The sequence below is a fragment of the Protopterus annectens genome, chromosome 4.part0, assembly GCF_019279795.1.
Source record: "Protopterus annectens isolate FY-2018-M chromosome 4.part0, PAN1.0, whole genome shotgun sequence".
NCBI lineage: Eukaryota > Metazoa > Chordata > Ceratodontiformes > Protopteridae > Protopterus > Protopterus annectens.
This window is the reverse complement of record NC_056733.1, coordinates 19,428,188-19,449,190: the sequence shown is the minus strand read 5'-3', so window position 1 is coordinate 19,449,190 and position 21,003 is coordinate 19,428,188. Positions and strand designations below refer to the sequence as shown.

Genomic DNA, 21,003 nt, shown 5'->3' with positions numbered 1-21,003 from the left:
TGGTAAGCATACAGCATACGGGATGTGTCGGGACTTAGTTTCACAAATAGTCCAACAAAGCCAGTTTTTCAGGTCAACATGGCCTCCCAGGCAAAACAACCATACAACCTTCTTTAGCTATGTCAGAAACCTCAAAGGCACGCAACAGTGTGAACTGAACTAGTGGTTAATGATGTCACATTCAGTAAGCCAGGTGATAGTGAATCTTCTGGCTAACAAATTCAGTTCCAGCTTTACCTCCAACTTAACCACAGCCACCTCCCAAGAAATACCTTCAAACACAACCTCCCCCAAAATAACTAGTGAGCATATCCTGGTTGCACTCTCTAAGGCCAAGAACGCAATTGTCAAGAGATGCATTATAGCACCTTTTGGGAAGTCAGCCACCCCAGGAAGCTACGTCATCAAAAACACCCTTAAGAGTGGACCCCTAGTCAGGGATCTGGGAACACATATAGACAGTGATCTGGCATTTGATTAACATGTACCTAAAGTAGTAAGGAAATCCTTCAATGCTGCACAAATTATAAGTAAGTGCATGACATCCAGGTCCAGGGAAATCATTGAATCACTATAGTCGGCCCTCACCACACCCACTTAGTATAAGCCCCCTTTGGTATGTACCTGACCAGATTTATGCAGCAACTGGAACGTCCACAAAGGGAAGTTCCAGTTGCTGCATAAGTCTAGTCAGGTAGGCCCTGTATGGTCCTTATAAAAAGAATACAGGGCCTACACAATGTCCTATGTGGATCACTTCAAAGCATAATCTCTATACTTGGTCCCTTAAAGACTACTGAGAGGTGATCTAAGGCCTGGTATACAGGACATCCCTGGACCCCGTTCTGATGAACCTTCTGCATTTTGCAAAACAAACAGCATCAGAACTACTAGTTTTAAAGACCTAAGTTTTGCTTGCAACATAAACAGGACATGTTGGAGAGACAGACATGTATATCTCAGAATTCTCTTTCTCTAGAACAGACTCCCCATCCATGTGAAATAAAGTCCCTCCCTAACCTTATTTAAGTATAACTTGGACCACTGGATGGGAAATCTAAAATTTACCTCCGGTCTGGCACCTATGTTTCTGATAGGCAGAAGCAGTCAGTAGCAGTCAGTAACTCATGTCATAACAAACAATCGCTCCTATATAAACATCTAAAACATATAACTTGTGGGACACATTTGGGTTGCACAGTTAGGCTCATAAAGGACCTTATCCTAGTATACAGCTAAGAACCTATGAAAAGAAGCAGTTCCATACACCTATCCCAAAAGAAACAAGGGATCTGAGAGTGTCTGCCAATAAGAATATTGTACTAGCCAAACAGTCAATTAAATTTATCCCCCCCCTCTACATAGTCTTACTTCAAGAACACCATGAATCAAGGGAAAGCATATAAGTGAGAGTGTCTGCCAATAAGAGAATGCAGGTCCACACACAGTTATCTTTTACCTAACTATACCTTTTAGTTGTGGTTACATTATCTTTTCAGTAGTGATGCACTACCACATTATTGTAATAGGCAGTTAGCTGAAACTCTGCAATGTACAACTATTATCTTAGCTACTGGTTAGGTCTGGTATTTGCATAGGCTACAGAAAGACATCACAAGTGCTACATGAATAGTAAAACTCACCTCTTCTCACATTTTATTCACTGAAAACGCGTAGTATGTCTATTCAAACTTCTTGCCTATGTCTGTAGTGTCCCTCTCCCTTCCATGACTGCCCTTAACTAACTGAACCAAACTTAATAAAAGGTACAGGTGCCATTTTTAAATCACTGCAGCTGTTCGTACCCCTCGGAGTTGTGTGCCTCTAATCTAAGTGTTCAGTCCTAAGTATATTTATTTATTTATTTATTTATTTTACATTTGTTGACCGGGAGTGTCTGACTGAGCTAAAGCCCTTTTTCAGCAGAGGCCCAGGGAGAAAAGCTCCAAGTGATACAAACAATTTGCAATTCCAATGTAGTTTAAGAAAACATGCAGTAGCACATAATGCTTATGTAATACTTTGACTGTACCAGTAACTTAGAAGGAATTTACAGATAAAGGAATGGGGAAAAAGTGAAGAGATAGCTAGGTGAAAAAAGGGGGGGGGTAGATTAAAAAGGATAGAAGATGATTATGACAGGGACAAGTAAAGAGAGAAGAGAAAAACGGTTAGTTTCTATGACAGATGTATTCAGGGAGGCTGGGAACAGTGGCAGGTCCATTGCCTTTTAAAGTACTCTTTTGTGGTGGATCTAAATTGTTTAGGATGTGTAAGAGATCTAATTTCAAGTAGGAGTTTGTTCCAAGCTATAGAGGGGTAGTAGCTGTATATGTTACACCCAGATTTAAACTTGGGTTTATAGATAAATAATGGATCTTGGGTTGAGCTCCTGAGATGCCTTGTAGGGGAATAGTGGGAGATGAGGGAGTTTAGAGCGGGACAGTAGGCTGGCTGGTAAAGAATGAAGTGTATGATTTGGAAATGGGAGAGAAGAAGCTGGTGAGGTAGTTCAAGCCAATTTAAGTGTTTTAGGGAGAGACAGGGGTGGGATTTATAGATTTAGTGGGCTGCAAATCTCACTGTCTTGTAATAGGTTGATTCAAGCTTTGCAAGTAGAGCAGAGTTAAGATTTGTAAATATTTGGGAGAAATATGTTAGGCAAGGTAGAAGATAGGCATGCGTGAGAGTGATCCTAGCATCAGCAGTGAGAAAATTTTTATTTCTATACAGAAGTCCTAGTTTCTGATGTTTTTTTCTGATACAATTATTTATGTGAAGCTCGAGTTTTAGCTGACCATTTATGGTAAAGCCAAGGAGTTCTGTGCTGGTTTCGACTTTGATAGGGGTATTGTTAAGGGACATTATGGAGAAGGAAGATTTAATGTGATTAACTGTTTTCGGGTGAAAGAGTAACAGTTTTGTTTTTTTTTCGGGTTGAGGATGAGCTGATTATTAGAGAGCCATGTCTCGACTGCATTGAAGGATGACTGCGTGGCTGTTAGAAGTACAGAGGGAGAGTTGGCAATGGTGATGACTGTAGAGTCATCAGCATACTGGACTATGGAAGACTGTGAGCAAGAAGAACAGAGTAAGCTGGTGAAGATATTTAAAAGCAGTGGTCCAAGAATGGATCCTTGGGGGACACCCATTCTTACTAAAATGGGGGTAGATAGAGCAGCGTGCCATCTCACTGACTCAAGTCTGTCAGTGAGATAGCTGGAGAACCATGCAACTGTAGCCAGGGAGAAGTTGAGGTCAGACAGTTTGTTCAGAAGCAGAGAGTGAGAAACCATGTCAAAAGCCTTTGAGAGCTCAAGGAATAGGCAAGAGATAAGTTTATGATCATCTCTGGCTAAAGAAACAGTGCTGAGGAAGGATAGTACAGCTGTAGTGGTACTATGTTTGGGTCAGAAACCATGCTGTGCAGGAGTAAGCAATTTTTCCTGTATGAGATATTGCAACTTGTTTATGTATACATTTATCCAAGACTTTAGATAAAGGGGAGAGGATAGCAATAGCAATCAATCACAAAGCATAGCATTTATTTTCTTAACTTGTTGTCTGCAAGACGATACTTTATTCTATAAATCGTACTGATGTATTTTTTACTGTATAATTAGTACTGATATATAGAATGCTGTACCTAACATTAGCATCTAACTATGGCATGTAAAACTCAGGCAACAGTCTTGAGAGTTGTGTGAGCAGTCGCTGGGAGTTGTTTTTGTTACCGTATATTAAACATCTTTGCCTCTGTTTGTAAATATAACTTGGTGCTCTACATCACTGTAATTTGTATACTGACAGCTTTTCCGACAGAATTTCTAGTCCACTTATCTCCTGTAGAGTTTATGACTATGCTTTTATTTTTTCCAACCACGTAACTAAAAAAGTAGTACCAAAAACAAAAAAAGGTCACCGGATCACAATGCTTCGAAAGCAGGGAACCAAGTTGCACCAAAATGTACAAATCCACACCACCATCCTCAAGCCTGGGTTTTTATTGCAGCAGTAAAAACAACAAACAATGCAGGTTGGCCACACTAAAGCAGATTTCTTCAACCAGGTCTAGTAGAATTAGCTAGTAGTGTTTATAGGGTGTTTGGGCTAAAAAAGAGTTTAACTTGCTAGATGTCAATCACACACATTTTACATCACATTTTTTTTAAGTAAATTTAACCAGTTAAACATTGGAGTCAATCAAACACAATAATTGTACTAATTTATGTATGAAAAAATATATAACATGTAAAAGAGGATGAATATATATCCATATAAAGATATAAAAATATATATGTGTGTAATGAAAACATAAAAAATATAAAAAAAATGTATAATATATAAAAAAAAAAAAGAAGAAGCTTGTAAAAAAACATCATCCATATTCAAAAAAAATCTTCCATATTAATACATATCCTAAGTAAGTCTAGCTAGCAAATCTAACCTCTAAAAAAAGGAGAAGTTTGATGCTAATACTTATTCCAAACCCAGCCACGGCGGCATCACACAACAACTGCCACTTCCTAGATATCTCAAACCGAACCTGTCTTCTTCCATGTACTGTACTCAATTTTGTCCAGTTTTTTTTATTCATTTTAACTGTGTTGTTAGACCCTTTCACTGATGTGTTTGCTTAATGCATTTTTGTGTCTTTTTTTTGATTTTGTACAAGGTGATTTTGGTACGGGTCTTGAGCTCTTTCCGGCTTTGAGCTGCCTGCCAAAGTAGTCAACAAGACAGCAAAGCCAGATAGAACACCCGCATAGAGTTACAATTTCTTAACCATGGCATGCAGTTTTTTTGTTGTTCTTTTTCAATTTAATCTTATTACTGTTGATGTATTATTGACAGTATTTACTACCACATTTGCTGGTATCATTTTGCATCTACATTTGTCTTTTTCAACTTCCACCTTCAAATTCATCTCTTTCCTTAAGGTTCACCTTTAACCACCACTAATGGGGTGGTACGGAAATAAATACCACACCTTGTCCCACACCTAATAAAACATCCCATTTGTCCTTTAAGATTTCCAGCAACATTATTACTATTGGGTTAACTTTCTAGACTACGTTCCTTCCTTGTAGAGTTACAAATGTTGCCTTCTAGAATATAAAGGAACATCCTAAGAGTTACAAATATCTGTCACTCTTAAATAACATCACATACCAAGGTAGCTTCCCACCAAGGTAGCTGGATATCCCTGGTAAAAACAACCACTACTTCCATATCTGGCCAAAAGGAACACATTCTCGCTTACTGATGCATTACTTTTAGAACGCTCTTAAAATATGTGGAGGATGACTGCTACCAAACTGTATGAACTTTTTAGAAAAATGTATAAAATCATAAAAAAGTGACTTATTCCCTAAATTTTTGACTTAAATGTAAGTGTTATTACACGAATCCTAAGTTTCGCATACATTACGTGAAACCTTTAAAAGTCCGTGGGTGTAAAGTAAATAGAAATGGTTAAGTGTATTCTTAAACAGGACCCTTCCAAATTATAGGAACAGGAAACAGGTAATTCTGTATAAAGTAATATGAAGGGTTATAAAGCTAGATAAAAGGAACTATGTATAAAGCAATATGTTGGGACGTAGACCTAGAAAATGGGCGACAAGAGGCTCCATAGCAACTGTGAAGGTTTGTTTGGAATACTCTCCTCGAACTGGATGTAATTCCCTTGTGAGAACCAAAATTATCATGCCGAGACCTGGATGTAATTTATGGAGATCAAACATATTTTATCCAAGTAGACTTGGAATGTTTTTCAGACTTTTCAGTAGTGTAGGGGATACAGGAGAACAAATCCTGGACAAAGATCAGTAGAATACAGGATCAGGTTAAATACAATCTGTTTTAGTTTATGTAATGTCATGGCAAGTTCTTTAATTGAAGTCTTTACCTAACATAAGCAAAATTGCACCAGTGGCTTTTATAGCAGTGGTATATTAAAGGTTATAGATTTCAACCGGATATGATGGGTCTAAAGGGGGTAGTTCTAAGGATTATGTATTTGGGTATACTCACTATTTTATACATCTATTTTATTCTAGTGTATTTAGGTATAGATTCCTATTTGTGCACACATTATCAAGTAGAATCATTTCAACAATCAAGTCTAATCTGTGGTATCCTATATTGATCTAGGTATTGAGTCTATTGTTCGATATCTTCTGTGATTAAATAGGGATGTCTTGAATAGAGAAGTTAGCTAGTATCCTAATCATATAATCATATATCCTTTATCCGTTTCTTTATCGGTATCCTTATCCTATCACTATTATTTGGAGGTATCTCCGCTTCAAAGATGATGTAAGCTGTTTGCTCGAATTAAGAGCATCCCTCTCTAGACCCATTGTGAAAGCCGCCAACAGACCCTCGACTTCAATCGGTTCGCTAACATGACCAACTTCAACTAATTTAGTAACTAATAATCCAGTTATTACAAATGACCCCACGGGCAAGGCTGTTTTACTGGGACTTCTATCCCATACTGCGAGGGCTGAATCAGCTTATCAAGTATACCAAACGGACAGATCGAGTCACATATACAATACTAAGTGTCCCAAAAAAGGTAGATACCAAAAGTGTGCATCTAAATCTGGATCCCCAATGACTTGATCCAACAGTTATGGATACACATGAAGAAATGACTTTCGGGGGCAGTCTTAAAACACCGGAAAAGGATGAAAACATACTCCGCAACAGTCAGCAAGGCTGACCGGATGCGGAATGGAGAAAAGACATGTTCCAGCCCTTGTGGATTGGAAAACCATAACAACAGCTACAACCGAAAAACCTATGGTGTAAAACTTAAAGTTAAAACAAATAACAATAATAAAAAATAAGACATGGTCATAATGTAAGTTTGAACAACATTTTGAATGATGAAAAATTATTTTGGTTTAAATGGTAGGTGAATGCGATGACAGAATTGAAATAAAAGATAATGTTTCCATTAAATCAAGGATTTATTTGTTTTTGAAAAATGGCAAAGATAAATGTGTTAAATAATGGTTACTTGGAGATTTGTTTGAATTTAAAAACTGCAAAAAGGTAAAAGATTTTAATGGTATAATGTAGAAATTCAGCAATTTGAAAATTAAAACTAAGGGCTAAGAATGTTTAATTTATTTGGTTTTGAAATTACAATGAAATGTGCAATTCAATGATGAGATTAATTTACTTGTGGGTTTCAATTGAATTTTTGAAGAATTTGGTTACGTTAGAAATTGAAGTTTCTTCCGAGAAGATAGAATTCAAATACGATGGTGGCCAAATCAACAACCTATGATATCTATAATCCCTAACTTCCCAAGTTAGAATGATTTTTTTCAATACAAAGGCATAGGCTGTAAATTTGGCCCCACAGGACGAAATAAGAGCAGTATAGGAATAAGTGTACAGAGAAAGATACAAAGGAGGGATGTAAGAAAATTTGGAAGGGGAAGATTTCATCAAATCAAAAGCCCGTTATGACGAAGATAGAGAGTAAGTTGGAAGTGGCCTGTGGGAAAAAAAGATTCAAGGACTCTTTCTCCATGAACTTTTCAACTAGGTTAATCATGACACCCTTGAGGTATTTGAGTGTGAGGTGTGCAACCGGTTTTAAAGAATTGAGTGTTTCAACACAACTGAAATTGATAAAAAACGCGGTGTGTGAGGTAGTTAGTGGTAAAGAATTGAGTGATTCTAACTGAGTGTGAAAAAATGAGTAAACGTGTGTTCAGATACAGGTGGAAATGAGTGAACACACCTAGAAGTAGTGGCAAGTAGGTAATACAAAAAAATGTTTGTCTTTTCTGGTTTCAGTATAACATTTTGACACAATTTTTGTGGAGTAGTGGTAGGTGTTGGTATTCAAGTCGGAAATTTATTTTCAACGTTTAGATTTAAACAGTTTTTACAAAGAAGTGAAACTTTTTTGTAGAAGAGCAAGTTAGCTCTTCAATTCAAAGATACCCCGAGTGACGGTCGATTTAGTGAACTGGTTAGAAAGAAACTTCATCCTCGCCAGCAATGTCTTCAATAACAATTCAATAGAGGATGGTATGCAAGGACAATTAATTATTAAAAAAGTGGTTATACAGAGATCTGGTATGCCACATTATTTTAAGACAATCTCAATAAAGGAGAGCACGACATACATTTGCTAATAGTGGCCAAATAGAGATATTAGATGGTACAAACCGACATGAGGGGACGGATATCACGAAAGGAGAGCATGTTTGGACCTAATGTTTTATTCAAGACATCCTATTTAACTCAGGCAACTACGAACAGATATCTCAATCAGATCAACAATATGTCTATAGCAAGGAATAGACTCCTGATTGTTGAACTCAGGCTACTTGATAAACGGGGACATCTCCTCAGAGTGCAATATGGGATACCATGATAAAGACTGTTATGGCTAAATAGTGTATACCCAATTACATATAAACATAAACAATGAATTCATCAGAAATCATATCCCTGTTTGAAATAAAAAACCTTTATTATAGGGGTACCATAAAACCATAAAAACATATGTATATTACAACATCCCCCATTTAAAAGAAGACTTAGACTTTTAGGCAAACTAAACACATTATATGCTCGTCGTGTGAACATGTATATTACAACGCTCCCCATTTGTTCTCCTGGTATCTGGACACTTTTAGGCAACATGAATTTTAATTAGTCTGAAAAACATTTATTTTGACCTTGGGATAAAAGGTGTTTGATACCTAACATCCCCTGACTGGTTCAAGCAAATATTTTTGAAAAGTCTCAGGGAGAGTCCAACAAACAAGGGGAAAGTTGCTATGGGATACTCAGCATGCCCATTTTTTGCGAACTCCTAATTATTGCATCCAGTTCCAGAGTTATTCAAACAAACAAGGGAAGTTTATTATGGGGCTATTGTTTATACCCATTTTTCCTAGATGATCTTGGAATTGAAGGGTCCTGTGAAGAGATTTCCTTATCCATTTCCTCATTTAAACAACACCACTTAACTTTTACATTTTACTTATAAAATGGGAGAACTTAGGGGATTCGTAGATTGAGATTCTTATGTTAGATTTTCCAATGTAAACAACACCACAAAATTTATAGGAAATCGATAACGTTTAACGACATATAATTTTTGAGTTCAGTCATCCTCCACATATTTTTAAGAACGTTTCTCAAAGGACAATGCATATTTCAGCTTAGAATGTGTTTAACAAAATAAGATATGGAGTTTTTTATGGAAATATCAGCAGGATGTTTTGGCCAGGGATATCCAGTTACCTTGGTGGAAGATGAATAAAACAATGTCTAAAATTGTGGAGGAATACCAAATTATTATAGTACCAGCATTTGTAACTCACAAGGATACTACATTGTTCTAGAAGTGGAATGGTGTGTAATAATGTTTAACCCATAGTCTAACTTTAGTTATGAAATCTTTAAGGAGACATTGGGATGTTTTACAACTTAGGACAACATTTAATGTAGATATTAGGTGAGTGTATTAATGTAATCTTTAAAAACCTCGGTATTATTTAAGGAAATTATTGAAAGACATGATAATGCTTTGTGATTTGTCTACACATAAACTGCAACCTTTGCTTTAAAGTTAGCTTCTGTACTGCATAGATATTTGGTACGGTCAGGCAAATAATCCCTCGTTAATAATTGTTATATATTTCTACAGTAGGATGGCTATCTAGTGTTGTCTTTTACAGTGTAATTTTTATTTGTCTTTTTTTTTTACTGCTGCCTGCTAATCCTCTCTAACTGCTTCTTTTTTCAACTGTCTTTAGCTTGTAATCCCCAAACAGTAACTGAAATTTACCCCCCGCCCCGCACTACATCCTTGGCTAGTCTTCAAGAACACCGCAAATCAATGGAAAGCATATAAGTGAGAGTGTGTGCCAATAAGAGAATGTAGGACCACACACAACAGTTCCTTTTTACCTAACTATACCTTTTATTTGTGGTTACATTATCTTTTCTGTAGCAGTGCACTACCACGTTATTATAATAGGCGAACACTCAGAGCGGGATTACAGCTGCTGTTTCCACTTTCTTCCTTAGGCCCCCCCCGATTTACATCTAGTTCTATGGCTATTTCTCTAAATGGGCTCTCAGTTAATGCACCCGAGCAGTTAGTTAAAACCTTGCATTGTGCAACTATTATGCTTGTTAGGTCTTTTATTTGCATAGGTTACAGAAAGACATCACAAGTGCTATACGAATGGTAAAACTCACCTTTTCTCACATATTTTTCACTGATAACTTTATTTATTTGCTTCCTGCATTATGGGCATGGGCTCTACCTGCTCCGTTTTGCCCTCGCTTTGCTTGGGCTCACTCTTTTCCCCTACCCTACCCCCATTCCCACACATCACTTCCTCTAGACTTATACACTGTAGCCACTCCCTTTTCCTAAACACAGACCAATCAAATCTCACTTGCATCATCTATCCACTTAACCCCTCCCATACTACCTTAGCCCCCTTACCTCTCATTACATCAGATTCACCTCTTAACAATACCTAACTGCATCCATTTAATATTGCTCACCTACAATTCAAACTACAGACTTCTATATAAAACACCTTCTAGCCCTTCTACACACACCTACACATATAATCCTCACACCTTTCCAGCTCCAAATCATCATCTCACTCTTGCACTTTCTTCTTCTTTCTCCTCCAAACGGTCTTCACAATCATGTCTCCTATCTACTTCATTAGCCCTCTTCTGCTCTATATCTCATTCCTTACTTCCTACCACATATCACTGAATTATCTAAAATGATCTCCTATACACTTCCCACAACTAATTCAGACACTCACCTACCTTTCTTAATCTCTCCTTCTCTGTATAATTTCTCCAGTATACAACTCCTTAAGCCCAAAACACTTTCACCATCTCCTAATCCACCCAAACCCAAATACAAACCCATTACCTTCTACAACTTCCCTTCCAAACCCTGGCCACTAACAGCTCTTCTGCTTGATGGGGATATCCACCCCAATCCAGACCCTCCCACCATCATTCAACCACTAAACTTCCACACAATTGTCACCAGGCACCCCACCCCCTCTGCTACCAAACACCTCACTATCTACTCAATAAACTTACAAAGTCTACCTCTAACACGGAAATGTTACCCATGCACTACAACATTTACCATCTAGACAGAAACACTAAAAAAGGGGAAGGAGTAACAATACTGTACTCTGAGCAACTCAATCTATCCCCACTCCAAATTGCACTCCTAAACTTCCACCCAGTTAAGCTAATTATACTAAACTGTCACCTCAACCTACAAAAAAACATTAACTATTGCAGCCATCTATATTCCTCCAGGAAATTATATCCCTATCCTTGAGCCCATCCTCTCTTGGATTTCTCTCCACATCCCCTATGAGATTATTATCCTCAAAGACGTCAATACTGATTGGCAAAAACTCTCGACCACCTTTCCAGGTCTGAACATCAATCTCCATGGCTTCAAACAACTGACCTCTGATACAATCCTATACCAAAACCACGGCACACTCTCCGACTCCCTAAGTGACCAACTCTCCATCTTTGTACATAGGCACTCCCTACATATACCCAAGGCCCACCTTTACTCAGATCATCACAACCTTTCCTCCTTCGATGTCCAAACTTTCAATAATCTCTCATCCAGTAACTGGTCTAGGCTCAAAAACCTTCCTCTCAGTGATGCAGCCCTAGAATTCAATCATATTTTCCTTAATGTCCTTAATACCCTAGCACTACTAAGAAAAGTTATGATTAAAATTACCCATACCCCCAGCTCTCTACGGACATCCTCACTCTTATGAAAAAATGAGATAACTGTGGTAAAAAATTAAATCTTCTGTATTACTCCAAAAATATAAAGAGCTCACAAAAATCACAAAAAAAGCATATTAGCAATGATAGGGAAAAAGATTCTACTATGAGGCTGAATTCACCCACGACTCTAACCCTTAAAATTTCTGGTGCACCACCAAGATCCTACACACTAGAAGACCCATTACCCCAAATCCCTATGCAAACAACACTCCTCAAGAAACTGCCTTTCTACTAAACTCCTATTTCATCGACTCTATTCATAAACTTACTCATCCTGATCAAAGTAAAAATCCACAAACCTCTCCTAACACCACCAATACCACTCCTTTCTCACTAAATCCTATCCCCACTGCCTACATAAAATCTCTTCTACTTAAACTAAAACCATGCTCCCCCTCTACAAATAACCTCTCTCCCCTCTTTCTTAAACTCGCAGCTTACTCAATAGCCTACCCTGTCTCTATACTCATAAATAGGTCAATCCTAGAATCTACAGTCCCTGACATTTGGAAATCTTTTTACACCATACCACTACAAAAAGGAGGCAACTCCACAGATCCATCAAATTACAGACCCACTGCCATCCTCTCACCACTCTCAAAAGTTCTAGAAGAATGCATACACAATCAATTTAACTACCTACTGGATATAAACCTTCTGACACCTACTCAACATGGCTTTAAGTCAAACCATAGGACATTCACCACCCTTCTTTCTTTCACACATACCATCGCAGAAGCCAGAGACAAAAAAACCTATTGGTCTCATGTCTGTTTCTTGACCTCTCAAAAGCTTTTGACACAGTCTCACATTCTAAACTACTAACTAAACTAGCTGATCTCAACCACTCCTCCTCTACTAACCTCTGGTTCTTAAACTACCTTTCCAATAGGCTACAATCTGTTAAATGGCTTTCCAACTGCTTCCCTTTCTTACCTATCCAGACTGGAGTCGCCCAGGGCTCGATTCTGGGACCTCTTCTCTTCAACATCTTCACAAACAACCTCTACTCTTCCTGCTCCACCTCCTCTCTGATACAATATGCTGATGACGCTACCCTTATCTTCTATTTTGATGACATCTCCGACCTCCACTCCATCACTCAAAACACATTTCATAATGTTGAGCAATGGCTAACTGATAACCCATTCATCCTAACCCCCCAAAAAACAAAATCCTCCTTTTCTTCCCTAACTCCCTCTCCCACCATAAAACCACATTTACCATTTCATCCCATGAAAATAGCCTTATCAAAGCTGACTGTCACACTAAACTTCTTGGTATTATAGTTAACGACCCATTAAAATTTGACCACCATATCCAACACTGTATTAAAAAGACAAATCAAACATAGGCCTACTCTATAGAAACAGAACACCATATCTAACACCAAACAGAACACCACATCTAACACCAAACCTTTTCTGGCACAGGCTTTCCTCCTATGCTGTCTTTTGTATGCCTCACCAATACTCACATCTCTGCAATCATCCTTAACAACCAAATTAGAACAAACTTATAACAACATAGGTCGATTTACCAGCAATCAATTGCACAAACCCCATTACTACCTTGCTTTAAAACTTCAATGGCTTGAGTTCCTCCAGCTTCTTCTTCTTTCCCAACTACAGTTCGCTCACATCATACAAAACAAACCCTTAGCCTGTCCATCTCTCTCTTCTCTCATATCCCTCTACACCACCTCTCGAATTCTACATAGCACTGATCAACACCTCCTTAATATTTACAAAACCAACAAAAACATTGGTAAACTGCTTTACAAAAGCACAGCACCCCAAGCCTCGAGCAAACTCCCACCCAATATTCGTAACATCAAATCTGCAACCCACTTCAGAACTGAACTAAAAAACTACCTAAATTCTAGCTCCTGCCCAAGCCAACACCCTACATAATCCCCTCCTCCCTATTCCTCTCTCTGCTCAATATCCTTTTAGCCTTCTACTTAATCCCTCCCTCTCTATACCCCTCTCTACTCCAATACTTTCAGCTTTCTACTTCCCAAACTCTCTGCTTATTTTCAACACTAACACATTTTCTCTACCAAACTAGACCTGTTCTCTGTAATAAATGACCTACTAGCACTACATTAAAGCTGAGGTTTCATTTTACCCTTGTGTATACTTTACATGCAATTTCTGTTATTGTAAATATGTGCAACGCTGCAACTATGTAAGTTTTCCTGCTTTATGAATGTGTAATATAACTATGTAGTTTTCTCATTTTTGAATTTCATGTATGTCAATGTCTTGCAAATGTTTGGAGCTTTTCTTCCCTGGTCTCTACTGAAAGCGGGCTTTTGGCCCAGTTGGACCAACCCGGTTAACAAATGACAGATAAATAAATCTGCAGGTACATGTTGAAGAAAGCACAGTTGTGTCCCCAAAGTGTAGAGATTTGAGTATATTCACTTTTGCAGTCCTGCCTTTTGTATTTCCTGCCTAGAGGTAGCCCAAATGGCAAGCTTGGCTTTCAGAACCGTACACCCCCCTTACTTGGCTTCTGGCCAACAAAATCCCACCATCACTAAAGAACATTTGTGGTATACTGGCCAACATAATTTTCAGATCTTTCTTGCCATGGCTAAAGCCAAGTTAGAAGATCCTGGTACCAAAGCTGTAGTGGACAAGGTGGAAACAGTGTTCTGTACCCAGAAGTCCCCAGCCTCCTTCTCCTGGCAGTAGGATCAGGTAAAAGAGAGAGCAGGGTCTGGTAGGGAAGTGGCATGGAAGATGCAGATAAAAGTAATTGTGAAGCCATCCAAAACCAGAATGCAAAGGATGAGAGAGATCAGTGCGTAAAAGGGAAGGTACCTTGACAGCAAAAGTTAATACACTTTAATATCTGCACTTATGGTAAGTTCCTAACACGACTATACTATATTTATTGTATAATTTGATGTTGCAATTCTGACTTTGATGAAGATTCTCAAAGAACAAAGATATATGGTGGTTGGCGCAAAGACATGTAATTAGTAGAGAAGGCTGTGCAGGATTGTAGAATCAAATTTTGTTCTAGCACTAGAAGCTACCACCTAAATTGCAATGTCTATAGACAGCATGAACAGCAATCTAAGGTACAGCTTCCAGAATAAATTGCATTCTAACCCCTCTAATGAAGACTGCAGTTGCAAAAGTAGCTTGGGTACAGTGGACTGTCCGGAAAAGATTTATTACGAGCCATGTAACAGTATAAAATGCAATGAGCAAGCCATTTAGAGAGATTGCTTTTTTCTGGCTTCTTTAGACTTGTGCAAATAAATTCTCACCTGTTTATAAACATTAAGAGAATTAATGGATTTTTTCCATTGTTCAGTGGCTTAGCAATGAAAACTGACAAGTGAGCAGCTTGATAAAAGACAGTTCACAGATCATCTTCAAGATGAAAGAAGGGTTGGTTTAGGTTGGCACACTATCCAAATGGAGGACTAAGACAATCTTTCTACAGATTAGTGACTAATTTTCTGAGATTCTTGTCAAGAGGCAATAGCCATCAAAAACACTATAGTACAGGTTGAGAAACGGAGGGTAGCAGAAACAACTGATTTAAATGGTGCAAAGACCACCTTCTCTAAAAGGCAATTAATATCCCATGGTGCAGCAATCCCTTCTTGTTAGTATAAGGTGCAATCTCCTCCTCCTTTAAAATGTTTAACTGATAGTCTGGAGTACAAGCGCGGGCAAGTGAATAATAGAATAGGCAAGCAGGCTGACTGAGCAGAAACATGTACTTTAATAGTTACATACAGACCAGTTTGATAAATCCAGGTAATCCAGGACCATCGCCACTTTAACCTCGTTTGTCTTTTGGTTTCTGGATAGGCACCAGGTTTTCTAGCCTCCCTCATAATCTTTAGCAGGTTTTCTTAATGTGCAATCATTAAAGCTGTCAGCCTTAAGACTGCCCAGGTTGGAGTGCAAAGGAGACCCTTTGTTTTGTGTTAGAAGTTCTCAACAAGTTCCACCTTTCCTTTGCTAAGCTGTACAGGAGAGAGAACCAGTGCTGCCTTGGCCAAATGGGGACTACTAGAATGACATTTGGCCTTTTTTCCTTGGTATTTAGCAGTACCCAGGAGATCAAGGTTTCAAGACGAAATGCATAAAGAAAACAAACCTGTTCAATCCAAGGAGAATGCATCTATATTTGCAAACTTCTGGAATTGCTCTTCTGCAGTACAACTGTCTCAGTAGCCTATTTTGGGATGATGCAAATAAGCCTTCTTGTACACCCCACATCTCAGTCAAATCCAAAAAAGCATTTCTGCTCAACATCCATTTATGAGAATCTACTTGAGATCTGCTCAACCTGTCTGCCAACACAGTTTGTTATGAGGGGATGTAAGCTATTGTGAGAGTTGTGCCTATATCCTCAGCCATGGGCCATCTCCTAGGCTTAGATAGCAAGCCTATACAGCAGATAAGAGTGAGTTTGTGTACCACATCACCTTTGTATTGTCTATCATAATTTGAAGGACTCCCTTCTTGAACATATGGATGAAAGCCTTCAATGCCAAAAATGACACCTATAATTTCTTTTACATTTATATGTTTTCCCACACATTTTCCAAGTTCACTTCACGGAAAGTACTCACATGGGCTCCTCATGCTAAATCCAAGGACTCTGTGGTGAGGGTTACAGTCAGCTTGGGGGCTCTGAAGGGCAGATTCTGAAGGAGTTGGAGATGCTCCATCTACCTCATGAACTGATGAAATGTAGTATGGAAATACTGGACTCTGAGGTTTGGATGTGATGAGACAACCCATCTCTGAGGCACCACTGGAGCTTCGTCATGTATAGAGAGGCCAGAAACACAATTAAAATGCAAGACTCTATGTAAACCAACAGCTGCATAACCTTTTGAAAGTACAGAAACACACAAGAAACTTCATCACAGGAAGACACTGTGAAGGTTCATGTGTAGGTGTGCCCCCAGGAATACCAGGCTCCTTAAAAGTGCAAGACTTGATTTCTGTTGGCTGATGATGAGACACAGCAATTCAGAAAGAAGTCTAAAGCTTTGCCTATTCCCTGCATAAATTCTGCATGAACAGGGCAGTCACTCAGGTAAGGATAGATGTGGATAGCTCCTTGTTCTGCAAAAAGCAATTACGATAGTCAAATATCTGATAAAGTCTCTGACTGAGGTACACAAGTGATAAAGGAAGAAAATGACTTTGAAATGTGTTCCCCTGTTGTGAACCCGAGAAACTATTTCTACTGCCTGGCTGTGAGAATGTGTAGGTAGACACCTTTTATATCTACGGTGACCAGGAGTGCCTGAGGCAGTAGTAAAGTATTGCACAACCAACATTCTGAACTTTGCAACAATGAGAAAGTGCTTTAAGTAGGATAATTCAGAATGGGTCTCCATGTGATTTCCTATCTTGGCAATAGAAAAAGTCTGGAATAAAATCCTCTTCCTTCCCCACCAGAAAAGACTTTCTCTATGGCTCTTGACTGCTGCATTTCTCTTAAGACTGCAGGTATAATGTCTGATCCTTTACAACTAGGGGAACTCCTTTGCATTTTGGAATTTTGAGAAACTGTAACTTATAACATTGTTGAGGTATATTCAAGACTAAGAAAACTAATTGCCCTCCAACTTTCTCTCTCTCTCTGAGAGAAGAGGGACAAATGGGGAGAGAGAAGGGTAGGTTGAGGTGGACTTTGAGTTGGGAGAGAGCCCAGCGAAGTCATAGCTGTTACCTCTTAGAGTCATGGCCATGAGAGCCTTGGGTTTCTCCTTTGGTTTCATTTATTATTCTTTTCCGAATGTTCCCATTTGCCAATCGTGTTCTGGTCTTGCTAAGGTTATAACAGCCAGGATTTAGCAAGATAGTTCCTGCTGAATGTAGGTCTGAAAGTGATGCTTAAAAGACTGCACAGTCTTTTCCTTCTCTTCCATTCTCCCGAGTACTTATTCAACAGGGTGTAGTCAAAGCAGGGATCCTTTTCCAAAGGTGCACTAAAGACCTCCACCTTAACATGATGTGGAAGGGACACAAGGCTCAATCAGGCATGCTGAATAACAGATCTTGTAGCTGTTCCTTTACATGAAGCATACCACAGTATCATTACCATGTTTCTTCAGGTGCTGGGCTACATCAGCTGGTAGATCTCAAAGTTCAAGCATCTTCTGTTTCAGATCCTTATCTTGTATTCAGCATGCCTTAACCCTCATCTTCTCCAACAGGGATTACTGAAATGTAAGCATGTGGATTTGGCAGTCCAAGGCTCCGAAAGCTAGGGTAGCAGAAATATAAACCTTTTAACCAACTCTGCCAAGTATTCTACTCTTCCTGTAATGGGGAATAGGATTCCTGTACAAACCCAGAGCAAATCCCTCGTGGAATTCACAGTGACACAACAGCTGCACAACTGGGACAATTAGAGAATTATTATAAAGGGATTTGTTCAATTTTTTAATCGTACAACAGTTGTCATGTTTCTTTGGTGCAGGTGGGAGAACAAAAAAAGAAAAATCTAGCAAAGCTAGACTTTCCACTGTGTGATTCCTTAAACCTCTTGCATTAGAGGTGACAAGGGATATATGCAAATTACCCTTTAAAGACATCAGGTGTTTCAGCTAAATGGCAATTATGAATACCCATGACTTTTTCTTTTCAGTTTATTTTTGGACAGATTCAGGCCAATAAAGCCAACCCCCCACTAGCTGGGGACATGCATGTTTCTGCCTTCTTATGGCATCATCAGCACAGCATCAGTAAAATGTTTGGCTAACATTTGGAAACACAGGGTTGTCGTACCCAACTGATATCCATAAATCTTAGGGTGACTGCAAAATATCCCAACTAACAAACTAAAACAATGCGTAAAAAGGTCACACAGAAAAAAACAATCGGTTAAAAAAACTCAAAAACCTCTTGCATTAGAGGCGACATGGGATATATGCAAACTATCCCTTAATTTGCATATATCCCATGTTGCCTCTAATGCAAGAGGTCTAAGGAATCACACAGTGGAAAGTCTAGCTTTGCTAGATTCTTCATTTTGTGTTTTTTTAACCAAAAGGAACTTATCTGTCCAGCAAAGGAACAGCCAAGCTGACCATTAATCCTCAAAACCCATAGAGGAGCATATTCTTTGATGGCATTAAAGCTCTGAAAGGCTTGCTACCCAAAGTTGTACTTAACCAGCTCAGCTCAAGCTGTCTGACAGTTTGGATACAGGGAGAATTCTATTTGTAACCTCACTAAAATATGAGAATGTGAAACCGGAACTTTCATTGTCTTATTTCTTTAATAAAATGTTGATTAGAGTGAACTTTTCTTTGGCTTAACAACAACAAGAAAACAAGGCTAGTCAGTCACTGCCCATGTATGAGATATGGGAGAAACCTCAAAAGAAAGAAGTGTCCGAAAAAAAATACTATTGGAAGGGACCAAACTCAGAACAATATGAAGTAATTACTTCTGATAACATGTTGTACAGGCACAAATACTGTATGCATACACACAGTCAAGGCAGTGGAGGGATAAGGCATAAGCCATGAGGTGCATTCTTCAAGAATCTTCACCAGAATGATCAAACTAGCCATAAGGCCATATCCTACAGTAACCCTTTAGCTGTAATTCCCACTTAAAGATATACAAACATCTTTATTTATGTCATGCCTAACTGTATACGTGACAGTTTCAGGTGATGTTAAGGGAGACACCCATTTTCTTGAAAATAATATTTTCCTCCAAATGTAGTTTTCCAGTGCAAGCCAAATTACTGAACACCAGTTTGCTGAAATTCAGTAAACGAATTTTCTTTACTCTGTGAAATGTGACCATGGATTTTGCTAATATAGATAAAGAGATTTTAAAACAGCTAATGATTCTTTAAGATTTTCAATGAAATGACACTATGTGGCCACATACAGTTAAAAAAAATCCCATACCCCCAGGTTGTTCACAAGAGATTTATTTTACCTCTTTGATATCACTGCTTACTGGGTCTAGGACATTATCTAAACTTAGAATGAAGTGGCTATTTTTTTTCTTGATAAAATTATAAATTAATTTTAATTAAATCAAGAAATGCGATAATAAAAACAGAAGACTGCTCAAACGCTTAAATGGAAGACCTTGCTTACACCCAGAGGCCCATGCACACACGTTCAAATCAAGATTTGGCAATATTTAATACAAACAGAAAGTGAATACAGTTACGTTATCTTCCGTACTATTTATTGTATATAGTCTAAGGGGACTGTGTTTTATAAAATATTGGTTTAATTGCATAAAATAACATTGAGAAAAGAATTAGACACTGTAGATCTGGCATTGCTTACTGAAAGTGTAATTGCATCATATTTAATCACTTCATGCACAACCTGTGCTTCCGCAGTGACTTCCAAAGATGAAGTAGTCGAGTCTGAACTGAAACACACAAAAAGGAAAGGTAAGGCAATTCACCACAGTGTCTTTCACTTTATGTACAAGGTTAAGTGCCAGAAGTGCAGCTGCCAGATAAAGACACCTCTTTTATTCTACACACAGCATAAACCTAACAAACATAAGTGTTCTGGAGTCCCAGAAGAACCTCAAGAAGAAAGGTATGTCATGTGCAAAGAAGACTACCAAAAAAATGGTAAAAACACCAAAACTTGTCAACTACATTTACATTACAATCAACTATTTTAACATTAAAAAAGGAGAATGAAAGAAAAATTTAAAAATGAAAAATCTAATAAGTTTGAGTCTCTGAACTGACAAAGGCCAACTTCAAATTCCACTCTGAGTATGCAAATTCTCCTCTGTACTTCACATCTAAACCCGATTCACCTAGTATTAATGTAATGCACACAAACCGAGACAATAAGGTTCAGATTTGTGGGTTTTGCACAAGAAGTCAAACTTTTTTCGGCAACCTCTTCAGGTTTTCACAGATGTCTCTAGAAGCACAGCTGTTACACTGGCTAATATCAGACACTCATGTCGTTCTTCAGTTCTCTTTGTCAGAACAGGGTTAATGTCAGTAAGGGGTACTGACAGTCCGGTTCAGTCTTCAGTCTGCAACGCCCACAGGGAAACATGCTCCAGAATACATTCCTACAAGACAGTAAAGGTCAGAATAATACTGACATGATCTCCAAAATGCAAAGCAAAATGAAAAAGGGGAAAA

General features: G+C 38.4%; 1 protein-coding gene across 1 annotated transcript in view; it reads right to left on the bottom strand.

Annotated features, from left to right (window-relative positions):
- The window catches only part of ENGASE (endo-beta-N-acetylglucosaminidase), a gene marked incomplete in the record, with an annotated part of 426,929 nt that extends 406,675 nt beyond the window's left edge, over positions 1–20,254 (bottom strand). Inside the window, 1 exon segment of the mRNA XM_044068061.1 lies at positions 20,171–20,254.
- Positions 20,255–21,003: the final 749 nt, after the last annotated feature.